Source organism: Polyodon spathula, chromosome 2 (assembly GCF_017654505.1).
Source record: "Polyodon spathula isolate WHYD16114869_AA chromosome 2, ASM1765450v1, whole genome shotgun sequence".
Taxonomy (NCBI): domain Eukaryota; kingdom Metazoa; phylum Chordata; class Actinopteri; order Acipenseriformes; family Polyodontidae; genus Polyodon; species Polyodon spathula.
The window spans coordinates 56646097-56665615 of NC_054535.1; the positions used below are offsets into that span (position 1 = coordinate 56646097).

At 36.3% G+C, this 19519-nt stretch overlaps 1 protein-coding gene across 1 annotated transcript in view; it reads left to right on the plus strand.

The window, feature by feature from the left end:
* Positions 1–3857: 3857 nt before the first annotated feature.
* LOC121298561 (lysophosphatidic acid receptor 1-A-like) overlaps positions 3858–19519 on the plus strand; it is a 55805-nt gene continuing 40143 nt past the window's right edge. Inside the window, exon 1 of the mRNA XM_041225690.1 lies at positions 3858–4182. The gene's annotated coding sequence lies outside the window, so the exon portion shown is untranslated. The remainder of the gene's footprint in view (positions 4183–19519) is intronic.

Below are 19519 nucleotides of genomic sequence, written 5' to 3' on the forward strand. Positions count from 1 at the left end.
ATTGTTGGGTCCCTGAGACTGTCTCCCTGAAATCAATCTCATAAACTTGGGCAGTCTGTATTGCTGTCCACCCCTACAAATTAGTGCAATTGGGCACTGACGCTTCAAAACCATGAATTGCTAAATAGGACCCCTTCTTTGACCCTTATTAGTTACAGTGGTAAAAACATCAAAGTTATTATTATTATTTTTGGTAATATTATTTGCTTATTTAGCAGAAACGTAGTAAAGAACAGTAAAGCAAAGGCAATCATGGCAAAGCACAGATAGCTATAGTTAACCTGTAAAATCCAAGCCCAATAAAATCCAACCATAAGAAAAGCATGAACATTTACTATGTGTTACTTTGTGAAGGGGTTGCGTTTACTAATGTTATATTTAAGCTCTGTTATAGCTCAGGAAAAAAATACATATTGGATCTCCATTTTCCACATACTATTTTTTTAATTTTTTTAAATCAATTAAATTAAACTTGACTGCAAAAGCCTGTCTAGAATCTTCATAGAACTGTTCTTTTGCGCAATGAAAGGGAAGCATAATCTTGGTAACGTACAATGTTCTTTATTCAATTTGCTGTTCAATAGTGCTGCTACTTAGTTTTAGAAATGTAGTATTGTGCATGGTGTGTATAATGAAGACTCTTTCCTGCAATAAAACTAGCAAGTAGGCTTTTGAAATTGTTTTATTTTGCATCTTAGTTATACAATTTGGGATCATTAAAATAAATTGTCAAGAAACTGTTCAGTGGTTATTCAAAGTAAATTCTGAAAACATCAGTTGTAAATCAGTCAGTTTTCATATAAATATCTAGCAAGAAACACAATTGATTTCTTAGGTGGACTGACGCTTATTTTGGTTAGTTAATTTTGCATACAGATAAAAGATTCATCCTATGTTTCCTCAATTATCAGTGACTGCTTAATTAGTTGTGTTTGTGTAAGATATAGGAAAAGGAAATCCATACAAGTCCTTGTGCCTCCCCCATCACCCCACACACAGTTCTTAACCTTGATGGTGTCCGCACTATCGTACATCTTGTCCCAAAATTCTTCACTTTGCCCTGTGACTGAGGTCAGAGGCAACTGTAAAGGTCAGAGCCTAAACCTTCATGCCACACTCACTTCAATAAACCCACTCTCTGAATACAATTAGTCACATCCTGGGACTTTAGCAGCATTGTTCATGTCAGCAAGAAGTCTCTTTTTGCACTATGGATCTTTCCATTATTTCCCTTCTTTGCTATAACATTGTCAACGCAATGCTATTCAGTAAACAGAAAATGGAAATCAGGTTAACCACAAAACCAAATCTCCAAATACAGTACAGCCTTGCTGTACCGGACAGTGTTGGCATGCTTTAAATAGTTTTCTAACAGGGTGTTGCCACTTAGCCTTGTCATTAGACAGACTGTTACATCTATAGTATTTTAACTGTTTGACATTAAAAACATACTTTACTTACACAAAATCGAAAACAACTGTCATATTATCCCACCATTTCTTCTTCTTCTTCAAAAAAATCTTTATATCGCATAAACACCCCTGAACTGGAGATAAAACAAACAAAAAAAAACAATTAAAATCCTTTGTGACAGATATACACCATTAAATCATTTCTATATCACATTAAACAAAACCAAATTCTTTTCAGGTAGCTACCCAAAGTTTCAATATCCATAGTTTTATATTTACATAATTGAGATTGACCATTCTCAACTATGCTTTACTGCACTTTGCTATATTTTAACCATGGTACAACTAAGTAAACTAATAATATTATAATATTTAAAGATTTAGATATTGAAACTGTGAATACCATAGTGAATATGGTAGAAATTCCTAGTTTAATTGGCTGATTTCAATTCAGATTGTTTAGTACAGTTGAGTTGGCAAGTTGAAGTCATATTCTAGTTTAACATTTCCTTTTCGTGGAGGAAAATAACATCCAAGGTGTATACATACGGTAGTACAGAGGACATAACAAATGGCAAACTTTAGAAGCATATCTGTACATATCTGTAATTTTGAAAGTGTATAAAATGACATGGGTATCTCACATCTATAATGGTAAATCCAGTAAAAAAAAAACAAAAAAAAAAAAAAGAATGTATATTCTTACATGACTCCCACTAAAGGTAATACTAACACCATACATTAAGCAGTAAAGGTAGGTCACCATAACCATCCACCAAGCTCTCATAATAAATAGTCATGCAGTTTAATCAAATTATGGCAAAACATGGTTCCCTAAGATGGAGCCTCTAGTATTTCTGCCATTTAACATTAACCAGTGATATACGTTCATTTTATGTGGAAGAACTACTAACTAATGCATAGTTTCAAATCAAAACCAGTTACCAAGACATAGCCTGCAATGCAGGGGTGCGGGAACAAGGGGTGCTGGGGGTGAAGTTAGTAGTTGGAACATGCCTGTATACAGTAGAATCATATTCAATAGTTTTCAACTTAATTTGCTTACAGGCTTCAACATAACACAAGCTTCTGACTTTTTCCCCCCACTTTTTTTTTTTTTTAGATGCCTGGGGTTTAGTGACACGAGTTTTGTGATTTTAACCACCCCCAGTTGATTATCCACACCACAAACCACAATATGGTAACATTCTGCAGAATGGAGGACTGTGCTTCAGAGGCCCTGTACTGAGTGGGGTGTTTGGTCAGGTTTAAAGGTTGCTTTTTGAGTTTTGAAGGGAAGTTCCCATGGTGCCTTCTGGATCTGATCCTCACCTTTCATGAGCTCTAAAATCACAAATTCTGAAGACAACTACATTTTAAAAAGAAACGCTAAAAACTGAAGTGAAAGCCAACATATGTTGACTGGATAAGTCATGCTAGACATTAATATTCACGGGGAAAACAATGTACACTGGGAAAGACACTTTTTGTAAAAACTAAAAGTAACATTTTTTCTTGCCAAGAGTTCTTAGTATTATAAAGCAGGTACCAGTTTCTAAGACTCTTTCACGGTTGTTGAAAAGCCTTTTCGTTTGTAGTTTTTGAAAGCAGTTATTAATTTATTTTTTTAACAAAAAATATTTTATTTTGGTCATTCGCCACTGATCTTTTATTTTCGCGGTTTGTAGACATTAAAACGACACTGTTTATATTATTACGAAACTAATGAAACAGACTGCCAAACAGACGTTACCCGAAGGGGTCTGGAATGCCCATTGTTAGATACTCGGTAAATAACCTGACATGGCTTGATTTGTTGAAGGATACCGCTTAAAGAAAACGTTATCTTTAGATAAACATTTCTCTTTGATCGCATCTTTAACATCTCGTTCTTCAGTACAGAACTGTACACTTACGTAGTTATAACTACAGATAGCCTACTGTAGCGAAACTATTGTGAAATCACCGACTCTTTTATATCACACCATGCATGTCAATTCTTACGTAGTAAGAAAATTAAACTCACTCGATGTTTCACTGCAAGTTCTGCCTAAAGTTGCACAGTCCAATTTATTTATGATTCTTACGAACTGCTGTTAAAAATGTTGGCACATGCGGAACTTTTTTTTTTTTTTTGGCAACCTAATGTTTTGACTCTTCCTGGTTTAACTACAAAAACGCGGATATTGGTTTAAGCGTGTTAGGTTCATATATATATATAATATATATATATATCACAATATGTATATACTAAGGATATCATATATATTATGACTATATATATTGAATAAAAACAAGCAAGTGTGCACTGAATAGCCACAGGTTTGTCTTTGTATTCTTTTGTATTTTTCTCTCTCTGGGGGAGGGAAAAAAAAAAAAAATAATCTTTGCAGCTGGCAATGTGTTTGCAATTAAGAACTTCGAGTGACTGGGAGTAAGGCGAGTGTGTGTTGACGGCTGATTTGACCGAAGGTGGTGACGTCACTGGCACACAGCAGCCCTCGCAGCCGAGCTGCACAGCGCTTCAGAACTGCAGAAGCCGAAAGCACTGGTCAGAGAGGAAAAAGAGGCTCCGCTGAAGAAATCACAGTCAATACTGTTTCTTTGGAAATAAGATGCGCCTATCACGTCTAGTGCGTCTAAATTTGAAGAAACCAGCCAGTGACAGTTTGGGAAACTTTTAAGAAAAAAAAAAGACAACGCAGTTTATTTTCTTTGTCAGTTCTGGAAGTACTGTCCAAGTGAGGATTGTGGCATACTGTCTCAAAAGGTAAACACTTTTTATACGGTTACAAGGCAAGTGATTCCACCCGCGTCAGTTTTGGCGTTAGGAGTAACCATTGAAAAGATGTGCCACCTGAGTGTCTTGCTTGTAGTCATGTCCATGACTTGAGTGTGTGAACTGCTTGAAAATAGATCGGTGTCAATTCTAGTGCATTTTGAACCAATAATGGCAGTGCCAAGTTGATATCAACGGGTAAAATCTATAACTTTGCATTCAGAATTAATTTTGTAACTTGAAGTTGTGTACCGTTGAAAATCGTGACAAAGGAATCTAATTAGCTCAGAACCTTATGCTCAAAGCTTAGTGCTTTCTTGCAACAATTTTGAAAACATTTATTATTAGCAGATTAAAAAAAAAAAAAAAACAAACAAACAAAAAAACAAACTGCACGACTCTCAAGAATAACGGACTTTCACAAAAAGGTTTAACACTGTTTAAAATGTAATAGTATTTTCGTGGCGTAAGGTCATACATTGCAGAACCCGTTTTCTTATGATTATGTTAAGGTGGCACTTGCCAGAATTGTTTCCCTTTTCTTATGGATTTGCTTAATTTACAGTATTTTAAGAAGTGTAATCACTTTTGGTTGGGTTGAGTGAGGTGTTAGAAAGGAAAGGAAGTTTGGCACTGACCCCCTAAATTATAGCCATCGCATTATAACATGAAACAGATGCTAAGTTCTTTTTCGCAGTAGGCATTTTGATTTAGGAATTTTTGTTTTTTGAGAATATTCTGTAACCCTTATTGTGTGCATTTTTTCCTCAGCATTTATTGTTGCTATAGCATTAGGGTTGAATTATGGTTTTGTATTTATATAATACATTTCCATCTTGCTCAATATGTAAAACAAAACAAAAAACACTGTTGATGCTGTGCCATTAACTTTAACAAAGGGTTGCGTGTTGTGAAACACACCAATACACATAGAGCGCAAACATATTTTCTTGTCATTAATTTAAATATGGAATTCATATTAAAATACAGTATTTTTCCACACCTTTAAATTATCTCACTAAAGAATACAGTTTTTCTGTCGATTTTATGCCCAAATGGCATCCGTTAATTGTTGTTTAACAACTGTTTTAAGCAATGTTTATACATCTAAAGGGTTACAACTACATGCTATAACAATGTCTTTTGTTTGCACTTCATTTAATCCTTCATAAATAGAGCAGCCCTATGCTGTTTTAATATGCTCAATAAACACAGACGTTAAGTCTTTCTTTTTTGGGGGTTGTTTTGGACCACATTAATTTATTATTGTTTTTATTTTTGAATCACCCCCTGTGGATGGTGCATATTTGAACTACTGTGTAATTTTCACACATTGATTTTGGTTTATAAGTCTGGCTTTATTGCTTCTAAAACCTGGCTAACCAGGTCACAATCCTGCCTAGGGTGTAACCTGGGTGACCCACCTTGGGATATGGGTTGACACGTATTGACCCGGGTTGAGGGAGACAAAATGCCTCTGTGAAAGTTTCACTTCCACAAGGAAAGTTTCTTTTTAGCCATATTTTTGTTGCTTGAGTCACAGCATGAGTCAGATTGTAGCAGGCATGAAGAAACATTTTCTCTAATCAACATTTGGGCAGGCGGTTCAATCCAGAGAAGCTTAGATGGAAGCATCTTTAATAGCATACGTAAGTGTACCTCTGTCTGTCACCCAGGTCAACCCTGCTTTATCAAAAGCAGTGTGAAATCACATACCCAATCCGCATGGTGCCGGGCCTTGCCCTGAAGTTTATTAAAAAAAAAAAATATATATATATATATATATATATATATATATATATATATATATATATATATATATGTTTTTGCAGAGACACACCTCTCCATCTCCATTTGTATGGTTTTGTGGTGCGTATACTGATCAGGCTAGAGCATGTGTGTCTATGTTATTTGCTTAGGCATGTGGGAAGTTTGAGGTGCAGTGGTCGTCATGCTAATTCCTGTTCCTGTGGGACCAGCTCCCTGTGGGATGTTTAAGCTATTTAGTCTCCATGTCAATCCAGTCCTTGTCTGTTCAGTGCTAGGGTCTCAGAGGTTTGTGAATTACTGTCCACTGTGGGCTGCACTGACTGCCAACTCATTTTCACTTGTCAGATTAGCCAAATCCAGTCCCAGTCCACAAGATGTGAAAGACAATTTGACCCATCGTCTGCTCCACCCTGCCCCTATCTGCAGTATATTTAACCAGCACACCAATTGGGAAAGGAGCAGTTGCACATTTGAATCATGTTGTACATTTGTCATTTGTATAGAAATCTGACTTTTTACAGTGATTATAGTATCTGTAAAGTATCCATTAGGGGTAACAATGACTAGCTGAGTAGAAAAGTGACAGTTGATCTGTGGTTGTCAACAGATCACATATCATGCGGTAGAAGTAATTGTGAATCATACGGTTTCAGATGGATGGAAACACGTGTTTGGGTACAATCCAGTACAATATAAGTAGGGCTTCTGTTTTTATTCATTTTCAGTGCTTATTTTTTAGCTATTTGAGTTTTATGCAAATCCACTTTTTTTTTTTTTTTTTTTTTTGGGGGGGGGGGGGGGGGGGCTTTCACTTTTTATATAGAAATACTTTAACTACAAAACACCCCAATGAAGGGTGGTACTTGGTAAAAACAAGAAACGTGTATTTTAACATGGAAGAACCCTTACTTTGGCCTTCTGGGGGCTGTGTTTCACAACTAAATCCTTATAGTCACGGGCACATTCTTCAAGGGTTTTTATGTCGGCATTTTTTACATTTTGCCACAATGTGCAATTCTGTTTTAAATCCTCTGTCTTAACTGTAATACAGCTTTAAATCCTGCAAACAAGCCTCCATTCCTAATCTCGTTTTAAATCTTGCAAGTGGAGTCTCCAGAAGAAATGCAGGAATTTGCTGCTAAGTATTCAGAACAAATCAATGATAGATACATTACCCAGCTGCACGTTTTTGTAGTAGGTTTTTTTTTAAATAGGAAATGGGTGTAGTCAACGTAGATTGAGTAACCATTTCCAGATTTATTGGTTATACACCTGTTTTTTATCAGTTAAAACCGAATGTCAGGTGCCCTAAATATAAGTGACGTCTTTTAACATCAACCCATTTAGAACATCAGTGCTTCATTTGTCTCATCTCAGAATAAGGTTATCTGATTTTTCTTGCAATTTTTAGCACATAGCTCCAAAACTACCTCAGCTACATTTGTGGATTGTAGAAGGTAATATGTGGTTTATTCAATTGATCTAAACCCCATCAGATGTGAATGCCACCACTGTTTAAATTAAAATACGCCCCATTACGTGCAGTAGTTTAGAAAACATGTGTTTGTGCATGTGTCTCTGTAGTTTATTACTGTCTCTAAAAAATGATAAAGCTCTTGGAGTAACACTTGAGGTAACATTTAATAGGTAATGCATGCGTCTTTTAGGTTACTTCCCGTTGATCAGTGCTGCCAGATTTGGTGGTTTTCCAGCCATTTTTGGCTTGTTTGGAAAGCGTCTAGAAGGTAAATGTTGTCTTTGGTGGTTTGGTTATTTTTGGCTATTTTTTATCATGCATGGTTTGTTCTACTCCTTTCGATTTTATGAGGTTATCTTCAGCACAGAACTTTAATCACCATGATGCCCTGTATAGTATATCACCCTGTCTTAAGTATTACAATATCCGTTCCAGTACCCACCCCTACTGTATTGGCATGTCATTTTGAGCAGATACTAGACGTTACATTTTACTTGATTGAGGCGTGTTTATTGCTAAACAGTCTCTCCCATTTAACTAAAATATATTTGGTTATGAATGCAATGTATGTTTGCCCCCAGTTTATCCTAAAGGAAAATGATATGCTTCTAGAATTTTAGGAGTTGTAGTCCTGTATTATCAACTGAGTTGACTACGTTGTCAGAGTGGTTAGGTTTTGATGTACAGAAAGTTGATACCGTTACTGTATGTTTCACTTATCATGTTACCTCTTCAATATGTGTTTGGAAAAGAAGCAAACAACCATTTACATGTAGTAAGAGTTTCATTTACCCTGTAGTTAATGTTGACATGTTTTGATTGTGGTGACAGTGGTAGAACTGATCTGTGGGAAGTCAGACGTGTTCACTGACAGTGTTCACTACACCACTTCGATATTACTTTGTTTTTTCAGCCTTTAATAGCTAGTTAAATGTAATTAAGGTAGACTAACTGCACTATGTAAGCCAAACAGAAATGTCCCTGAAAACCTACAAGAAACATGTTTGTTTGTTTGTTTGTTTGTTTTTTAAATTTTTTATGGAATCAATTATAAATACAAACACTGGATTTCTGCCTTTTTTGCTAAAAGATGACTATCTGGGTTGGTATACCAGGTTATCAAATGTGCAATCTGTTGCTTGTATCCTATTGGAAAAGTGTCAGTTTAGTATGGTAAATATAAAACAAACTGGACAGTGAAACCTTCGTTGGGGTTATTGTGTAAATATTCTAGAAGACAATAAATATTTGCATAGTGGATTGGTCTTACCAACAGGATATGCTTGCTGAAGTGGAACTTGTAAATAGTGACGCGTTGTTAATCCTGCTTCTTAAGGAACAAACATTTAACTTGTTTAGTCATGTATGGTATGGAGTTTTGGAACCCAATGTCTCTCAAGCAATTCAGTGATATATGCTTGGTTGAAATGGATTATTAGCCATTAGCTTAAACCCACTGCATTTTGCAGTGCAACTTACTGTCATGTTTATGGTGTGCTAATTTGGCCCAACAGACTTTTGTAATACTACTAAATACTAAAGTTAAGGGACATGCAGTTGAAAGTGTTATCAGAATGACAGATGTTTCTAGTGAATGAAGACTACACGACCTGTTACCAGCTGCATCAATCAATACCTTTTCAGACATAAATGTTGAAGCCAACCCTCCAGCCTGACCTGTTTTCCTATTTGTTGTAATGATATTTTAAAATAGCTGAATCCACTTATCAAAATGTAGTAGGGTTATTATTATTCAGTAATAAAATGTAAACCTATGCAAAATAAAATAAAATCTGTGAAGAAAAATTAGAACAAGTTGGATGTTCTTTGGCTATTTCTTGTAAGACACATTTAAAATTAAGTAGTCATGGGGGCTCCCGAGTGGTGCATCTGGTAAAGGCACTCCGAGTGGAGTGCAGGATGTGCCCTATTGTGTGGAGGCTGCCTGTTCGAGTCCAGGCTATTCTATTGCCAACTGTAGATGGGCGCTCCCAGGGGGCGGCGCACAATTGGCCGAGCGCCTGTCCTCGGCTCACCGCATACCAGCGACCCCTGTAGTCTGGCTGGGTGCTGGCGGGTTTGCCTGTAAGCTGCCCAGAGCTGCATTGTCCTCCGATGCTGTAGCTCTGAGGTGGCTGCGTGGTGAGTCTGCAGTGTGAGAAAACGCAGTCAGCTGATGGCACGCGCGTCGGAGGACAGCGTGTGTTCGTCTTCACCACTCCTGAATCAGCGCTGGGGTGGTAGCGGTGAGCTGAGCCTAAAAATAATTGGATATGCCAAATTGGGAGAAAATAATAAAATAATTGACGATTTAAAAAAAAAAAAAAAAAAAAAATCAAGTACTCATTAATTTTGTAATTGCTTGTGTTATTTTATGAGTTTCTTAAATTCATATTGGTATTCAAAACTTGCTTAACACTTTGGGTGCTGAACTTCATACACCAATTCCTGACTTCCATGTGGAGCTACTGCCTACTGATTTTATATAACTGGGGAATAAAACCATACAGTCTGGCTTTCCTCATCCTTGCCTTGTCAGAGTTCACAATTAATTCATTATGCCTCACATACACGTATTTCCGTAAAAAGGTTCTGGGCACTCTAAAAAGGTTTCACTTTTAATTTGTACAATGTTATAACAGGGATTTACACTTTCACATAACATGTCCTGATGGCATCAATCTTTTGTCACTCAGTTAAATAGATTGAAGGTGAAAACTAATTTTAAACTAGGAAAGAAACACTTAAAATAGTTTTTTTTTCATTTATCTACACCTCCTACCCCACAACTTCCAAGTGAAAAATATTCTAGAAATTTGTAGAAAATTTATTAAAAATAAAAACTGACATAGCTTGGTTGGATAAGTGTCCACCCCCCTTGTAATAGCAATCCTAAATTAGGTCAGGGGTAACTAATCGCCTTCAAAATCACACACCAAGTTATGTGGCTTCCACCTCTGTTAAATTCACATGATTTCAGGATAAATTCAGCAGTTCCTGTAGGTTCCCTCTGCTGGGTAGTGCATTTCAAAGCAAAGACTCAACCATGAGCACCAAGGCGCTTTCAAAAGAACTCCAGGACAGAGTTGTTGAAAGGCACAGATCAGGGGATGGGTATAAAAAAAAATAAAAGGCCTTGAATATCCCTTGGATCACGGTCAAGACGAAGAAGTGGAAGGTGTATGACACGCCCAAGACCCTGCCTAGATTAGGCCATCCCTTCAAACTGGATGACCAAGCAAGAAGGAGACTGATCAGAGAAGCTACCAAGAGGTCAATAGCAACTTTACAAGAGCTACAGGCTTTTATGGCCAAGACTGGTAAAGTTTGCATATGACAACAATATGCCAAGCACTCCACAAATCTGGCCTGTATGGTAGGGTGGCAAGAAGGAAGCCATTACTCAAGAAAGCCTACTTTGAATCCCGTTTTGAAGTATGCAAAAAAAAAAAAAAAAAAAAAAAAAAAAAACACTGGAGATTCTGTAGCCATTTGGCAAAAAGTTTTGTGCTCTAGTGAAACTAAAATGAAACTTTCTGGCCTAAATGCAAAGCGTTATGTTTGGCGCAAACCCAACACACTGCATCGCCCAAAGAACACCATCCCTACTGTGAAGCATGGTGGTGGCAGCATTATGTTATGGGGATGTTTCTCATCGCCAGAGACTGGGCACTTGTCAGGATAGAAGGGAAAATGAATGGAGCAAAGTACAGAGAAGTCCTTGAGGAAAACCTGCTGCCCTCTGCAAGAAAGCTGAAACTGGGTCGGAAGTCCACCTTTTAGCATGACAACGACCCAAAGCACACGCCCAAAGCTACACTGGAGTGGCTAAGGAACAAAAAGTAAATGTGCTTGAGTGGCCCAGTCAGAGCCCCGACCTAAATCCAATCGAAAATTTGTGGCAATACTTGAAGATTGCTGTCCATCAACGTTCCTCAATGAACTTGACAGAGCTTGAACAGTTTTGTAAAGAAGAATGATCAAATATTGCCAAATCTAGGTGTGCAACATTGGTAGAGACCTATCCCAACAGACTGACAGCTGTAATTGTTGCCAAAGTTGCTTCCACCAAGTATTAACTCAGGTGGGTGGAGACTTATCCAGTTGTGATCATTCACTTTTATATTTTTAATATATAATGCTTTTTTCTCAATAAAACCCTTTTTTCCCCTCAACAGTGTGGAGTATGGTGTGTAGATAAGTGTGGGGTGGGGGTGGGGGTTCCTCATTTAAATGCATGAAACTCTGAGGTACTGACGCACCAAAATGTGAACAAAGTTCAAGGGTGTGTAGTCTTTCTATAGGCACTGTATATAATATATTATTACACATATACACACACTGTTTCACTGTTGATGTAATACATTGCTAATATTTTAATTGCTCAGTTCACCTCTTCCTCTGCCTAAACTCTCCAGGGCAGCAGTCCGTTTGAACCAACAAGTCTAGCACATTTCATCTTAAACAAACGGCTGAAAATGCAAATTTAAAACATGCGTAATGCTAAATTACTGCGCTTATCTGCATCCAACAGGGTCTTTGAAAAATGTTTAATGTGTGAAAACTATGATCCGAGATCACAGGGAGCCGACATCCCAGACTTGTTGTTTAGAAGTACTGTGGATATAAAAGTAGTGTTCTAAAGATCAAAAGCATGTTAATCTTATCAGTGGGGTCAGGGGTCTGGTGGGACTCACTCAGGCAATTAAAAGACTTGCATGTCTATGGTTTGATCAAGCTTACCATAAACCAAAGCCATAGAGCCCAGTGAGGGGGGAAACAAAAAAAGATACCCACTGAGGCATATTCTAATGGTCAAATCAATAACAATATCTGGAGGTTAAAAGACATTAAGAGACTACCTTGAAATTCTAAGCACTTGTTAATGAGGTAAGAGAGGTTAAAGACTAGGCCCCTGCCCTGTAACCTTCTTTTTTATTGACAGAAGAGAACCATGACAAATATAGTTTTCTGCATGGATAAACCAGTGCCCTTGTTGCAGCTGTTCGGAACAGCAGTGTGACATATTTATCACTCCACACAGTAAATTATGTGTGGCAGAATTGTTTGCTTTGAAATATTTTCTTCATGAGAAACATTTTATGCTGCATATTAAAATGCAGACTGTTTGGCAACAAGGCTGGTAACTTATTGGATATCTACCAAGAAAGAAACTAGATGGATGACTCTGTGCAGTCAAACCTATAAAGCGCATTAACAGATAATCAACTTGAACAATGTTTTGGCTTCCTTTGGGTGGCTGTATGATTTCTCACTTTTTGTCTGCCACTGTTTTTGTAATCACATCTATGTATGGCTTAAAAAGGGGTTATCATCACAAACATGAAAAGTAATACTTAAAAGTATATGTATTATCTGGAAAATGCTGATCATAGCACTTTGCATAATAACTTTGCATAAGAACTAGAGAGCGTCCCTAAATCCCTTGTTTAGAAAGTTACAGGGTATTAATGTTTGTGACAGGGTAGCCGTATGTGTATGTGCATTTGCTGCTGAGTGAGAGGCAGGAATTCAAGACGAAGGTTGAAGTTGATACGTTTGACTGCAGATTTATTTGCCTATCAACACACTGAACAGCTCAGGTGACACAACCATCCATTTTAGCATGGAGTACGTACAATACAGTGTACAACATTTTTTCTGGGATCTACAATCTCTGATCTAATCTTCTCTGTTCAATAATAAACAAACTCTGGCTACTCGTCTGACTGTCGCCGGTTTTGACTTGCTTACTCACTCTTTGGTATCCAACCCTGGTTTTGGTTCTCGCTCACTCACTCACACTCACACACACACACTGCCAAAGAGCTTGATCATGATGGATATGCGACGGGCAGATACGCGACGGATTACTGTATTCATTATTTTTTTCAGTTTAGACATGGAAGTATTTATATATATATTTTTTTATTTTATTTTACTGGCAGTAATAAAAGAGAACGCTGAAGTAATGTGTTGTGAAGTAATATTTACTAAGTGATTCTCTCATTTGGGGACTTTGTAGGATTAGTAACACTATTTAGAGAGATGGAGTGTGTATGTTATAGTTATAAAACTAGTCTATTCTGTTCAGAAATTTGCCTTTGCCCTTGCTTGCACTTGTTTGACATAGAGGTAAATGTTTGCATAAAACCTGTGCTGATTATTATAAAGATGTCCACTACAGCTCCCTGTGTTCACTTTTTTTTTTTTTGTTTTGTTTTTTTGGAGGGGGGAATGGAAAAATTTTTGAAAGAAATCGGTCCTCACTCTTGAATGGAATCAGATAGTCTGGATACCATGTGTTTCCAATGTAAGCAGTACAAAGGCAACTCTGAAAATGTCTGTTGTTTATATTAGGCAAGCTTTTCAGCAGGCCCAGACAGCATGGGACCTAGTGTTCTGCAATGTGTTAAAGATATCTGAAAAGATGTCGAACTTCTTTCAAAGAGGCTTATAAGTATGGGGGTCCAGGGTCACCCAGTAGGGGGAGTGTGGTGTTGTTCCTCTTCTGGCATTATGAATAGTTTGTCTTCTGTTTCCAATCAGAGGTCAAGGGAGGCATCATGAATTCCATATGGAAAGTTTTAAACATTTTGCTTAACGAGAGATCTGGGTACAGAATATAAAACATACAAAAATAGGAAGGTTGATCCCAATATCTGAATGCAGGCTGATGTTGTCAAAGACTTGCATGACAGAATGAAGGCCATTTTTTAATAAAAAAACAAAAATAATTCTGTTTGTGCTTTTGAACAGAAAATTTTGTAATTCAGAACTAGGAGTGCACCGATAATCGGTAGCCTATGGCATGGCACCCGTTTGATAAGGAAAAAACAAAACACAATTGGCTATCAGCAGTTTTTGTTATTTTAGCCGATTTTAAAGTACACCGATATTCATGCTTGAACTTCTTCCAGCACATCATTTACTGTTTGGTTTGGTGCGCTTACTAATGACACAAGAACACTGAGACAGTCCTTTTCCTTGCAGTACTGTATAACGTGCAATCAACCTGCAGGAAATATGTCACAAAAGAGCGTGTGTAGATTTTTTTTTTTACATATCTGAAGACAGCAATAGGATAGTGAGTTGTGTGCAACAGAACAAACTTGATGCTACGTAAAATTCAATGATGATCTGTGAGTAGAATATTATTCTAATGTCTTAAAAAAAAAAAAAAAAAAAAAAAAAAGTTGAATCATGACATAAATGACATTGATATTATTATTATTATTATTATTATTATTATTATTATTATTATTATTACTACACAATGTACTTCAAAATTACCTTTTGTAATTTTTGCTCTTGCATTGGTTGCCGATGTGTTCAGCGGCATTTTGAAGCAGTAATTGATCATTGTGACGTCTTTTGTTAAGTATCAAATTAAAGTTTGAGTTAATTTTGTAACCTGATACTTTTTACATCTTTTTGTTTTTCATTAAGTGAACAATTTAAGTTGTCTGCATTTTTAAGCAGTGTCTTTTCTACTGTGCAGTATAGGTAGAGCTTAAAATACACATTGTGTGACAGCAAGTGGCTATAAAAGTTAATGTCACATGATACATTTTTTCCTACAGAAGTGTTTTTACTAGTACAAATGCAAAATGTTATTTTTACGTGACTGATGTAAAGCTAATGTATAAGTTGTTGTCAAACACACAATATAATACTACGTTCTTCTTTGTATTCATTTTCTGAAGTAAATGCAACAAGTAAAAAATACCTGTTCATTTTTGTCATAAATCAAGTAAACAATATCGGTTTATCGTTTATAATTATAGAACAGTTTTGCCCTATGTCTTGTTCTAATAGTTTACAATAGGTGACCTGCCCCTATTCTCAATGTTTCTTATGTTTCATACAGGTATTTGTCTGGTCTTGATGTTCCCCAGAATAAGAACAGGCTACAGTATGGCAATTTGCTTATAAAGCATTTTATGTTTTGAGCAGCTTATATTCTAATATTACCCCACGTCGGGAAATGCATATACTAGCTCTGTGATATAGTGGAGGCTGACATATTTGCATGTGTTTGTGTGTTGCATTTTAGAGTTTTGTACATTTACAAATCATCAATCCAATTTTGCTGAAAGTTATTTATCAGAATAGAGGCCTAGTATTAGAAAATGAGAAAATAGAGGCTGTTTGTTAGTCTGCCTGACCATCTGTTTGTATGTCACGCTTACATTTTACATATATCTGTGTGTGTAATTAGCATAGCAGTTTGAGCCAATCAAGATTTTCATGTGAGTGTATTATGTAAGAAATAACCCACGACAGGGTGTGCGGTAAGACAATTCTTACCACACACCCTGGGTGCGCTGAGAGGCACGAGGCCACAGACCGACTGCCTTCAACCACCCAAGAATTGCGGTAAGAATTGTCTTGCCGCACACCCTGGAGTGGGTTATTTCGCTTATAAAATGGAAAAAAAATTATATATATAAAATAATTACACGAACTGGCTAAGGAAAAAAATAAGAAATATATTATGTATCCTTCCACTGAAAAAAAATAGTCCCTGAAGGCTGTTTGATTGTAACATGTATTTTGTGCTTTTTTCATTTGCCATGAACATTACATTGAACATTGCCACTTATAGTAAAAATTTTTTAGATGAAATGACATTTGTGAATTGAAAGCAGACTGATTTCCCACTTCTGAGGGAGGATTCAAGGAACAGCCAAACACTCCTCTGGATTGGCACTCGAGGGAGGGGCTTATGGTTTTTTTTTGTTTGTTTTTTTTTTTTTTTTTTTTTTTTGTAATAAAAAGTCTTCAAGAGAAGCTGACAAATAATTTATGATGCTGTTTTCACACCGATGCCGGTAACTGGCATAATTTCCCTTGGTTGTAAACCAGCATTAGATGATATCTGGACTAAACGACTTCTGAGTCAGTTTGCACAGTGCCGCGGTCCTTCCCGTCTGTGGTGAGCACAATATAATTCTATACAGAACCTGACCTTGTTTAAAAGCCCAACGGTTGTGTCAGCAGAGAGCAGGAGAGATTTTAATTTTGTTTTAAAAATATGCTTTTGAAATCGGAGGGTAGTGGTGAGATGTATCTGTTGTGTTGAGTTTAAATATTGCATACTCGCTAGTCAGTTTTATAAGGCGCTATTTAGTTTAATAAGCAGATGCAGCTGCTTTATACAGTATATTACATGAGTGAGACTTGCATGTTGATTTCTCAGATGGCTTTTGAATAGTGTTATTGCTACTGCTTGCCTCTGAGTTTTCTTTGTTCTGTTCTCACTATATAAATATACCACAGTATATTTGCCAATTTTTATGTAATTCTTAGTAACAGAAATGAAAAAAACAGATTGTTAAATGATTTAAATGCTATTTCAGCTGTATGTTGACATTTTTACCTACAGAAACACTGTAGATAGTTGTTACTATTAAGGCATAGTAATATTAATAGATCAGGTAAGTAAGTGGGCCTATGATGTTATAGCTGTGTGGTAAGACAATTTTTACCGCTGGGTCACGTGATCTTGTTCAGCCAATCATAGCACTTAATTTGTCCAAGCCATTTTATAAATACTCTTTAATCTAATCAGGACTGGATCAGCTCAGAAGTGAGTAATAATGTATTCATTACATAATTGTTACAGTTGTATTTCTTTTGTGTCCCAGTTATGCCATGTAGTAAATGTATGGTTTGGATTAATGCAGCATTAGGAGGGCCTTTCCAGCTCATTCACTCTTAAAGTATGCTTTTAAATATGGAGCGGCCTGAGGGCCTGTTAATTGGGATCATTCCACTTGTTTTAGGAAGAAAGGGCCCAACTAGGATTGTGTACTTTAGAGTCCATGTCATTAAAGCAATTGGCAATAATTTGTGAAAGTAATTGTGAAGTGAGAACCCTTTTGAAGTAAACCTCACTCACAGCTTGCACACAACTCCAATGGGAGTTCACACTGATGTGAAGTGGCCATTTACAGGCAGTGTAAAACAAAGTCAAGTTTCATGATTCTGGGACAGGATGGTGGCTAAACAATGATTTCATTGTGTTGTAAGGTCTGCCGCCACACCAGGCCAGACAGAAATGCTGAAATTGATCTAGGATTGAAAGGATATTATACTTCATGGGTTTTTTTTTTTTTTTTTTTTTGGAGTAGATTTGAATCATTGAAGGCCAGCATTTTCTGTGCTGCATGTGGTAGAATATATGCTAGGGGAAAAAAAAAAAAAAACCTAGATATAAAAGTATATGAAATGTTTCAACTATTTGCTGGTACTCCAGCAGTCAGTACTAGCATTACATGCATTTGAAGGTCAAACAAATAGGCCAGTGTTCTGCAAATAATATCCCTAAATATCCAGACATTTTTGTCAGTATGAACTGAAGACTTAGATAATGTATCAAATAATTGCTAAGTGAGGCTGTGCCTATCACTTGCATGATCTAAGAACTTAATAGTAAAAAACAACAATGTTGTAACATTTGACGAATAGTCTTCTGAATGTACAATACGTTCCTTGTTTTGTAGCTGGCAGAGAGATTAAATTTAGTTAAAGGAAGGCTTTGTTGAATTGTAAAGTAGTCATTGGTAAGTTACAAATAATGTCCACATGGTCATTGTAAATAGTTATTGTAAGCTGTTTCATGGGCTTTCAATTAAATTAAAAACATTTTCAAAGTAATTTCTTCATAGAAAGATTGTGTCTGGTGTCAGAAAGTTGATATTCATAAATACCTTAAAGTTTTTAGTTAAAGTTTTAAAGTTTTAAATGTGCAGTGTGTAGATGTAATTGATATTTTGTAATTGAAAAGCAGACACATCAGGTGCCAGTTAACATAAATGTATTCCAAACAATTCTCTCTCTCTCTCTCTCTCTCTCTCTCTCTCTCTCTCTCTGTCTTCTATATCACAATATCTTGGTGATTGCAACAATTATATAAAAGCCGTCAGTCCAAGTATTTGCCTGTAGTCTCATTATGTGGAAGACCGTGACTGATGGCCATCTTGATTGTGTATAGTTCTGAAGTGTGGCAAAGGTGTCAATCACTTCCAAACTCTCCTTATGGTACTTAGGCAGAACAAAAACAAATTTCCTGCTATTGCAGTTCAAAAACAAGTATACCTGTGTCACTTCCCCCCTCTGTTTTTATTTTATATTTGGTGCACAATTCAACTGTTTTTATTTTATATTTGGTGCACGATTCAACTGTTTTTCAGTGGTCTTGTCACACAAATCATTTAGAAAACAAATTAAGTGGTTGCCTTAATTTTTCATGAGTGACTTTAAATTATAACCATGGGTTAAATAATTGTCCTTTTCACGCCGAGATCTCTCCATAGGTACTGTAAAAAATGTTCTGCCACTGTATTGTCTTATTACAGCATTATTAAGCATGAAGTAGTTTGAAATGCTAAAGACTGTTATATTCTTGCGTGTTAGTTTTGCCAGTAAACTAATTGGCTAACTGTTTATTTTGCAGAAACTACAAGGTTACATGTATTTTCCTTTCTCTGCCTGTAATTTTTTTTTTTATAAATTATCTCTAAACCGCAGTGTAAGCCATTACAAATTAATGAAACAGACTTGTTTATTACACTAGAAAGTTAAGTGGGGAACTTCAAGAAACTTGACGCTTACTTTCTGTTAAGCTTATTTAAATTTTCACTCATGGAGTAATACCTTATATGGTGAAGACCATACAGGATGCATTTAACACCAGATGTTATTGGATGTATAAGTAGAAAACTTCTGATCTTGTCTCTTTTTATATTTCAAGTTTTGCACAGCTGGATTACAACAGGCTTGGCTCTGAGCTTGCTATGTCTGAGTAGACTTTTTATGGTCTCCAGTATAAACACACTCTCTTCTACAGTCCAGTATATATTTTCCTGTATTTCAGAAACAACATTAATGTTCATTTTAACTCTACATGATAATAAAAGTAGATATGGATTTCAATGTATATTCTACATTTTAATATTTTAGTTATGGATGAATTATTTATAGTGCCACATAAATTAGTAAAAATGTGTAGTGTCTTGTAATGTATTCACAACTACAGTAGTTATACAAATTGAAAAAGCAACAGTGTACTTTGGA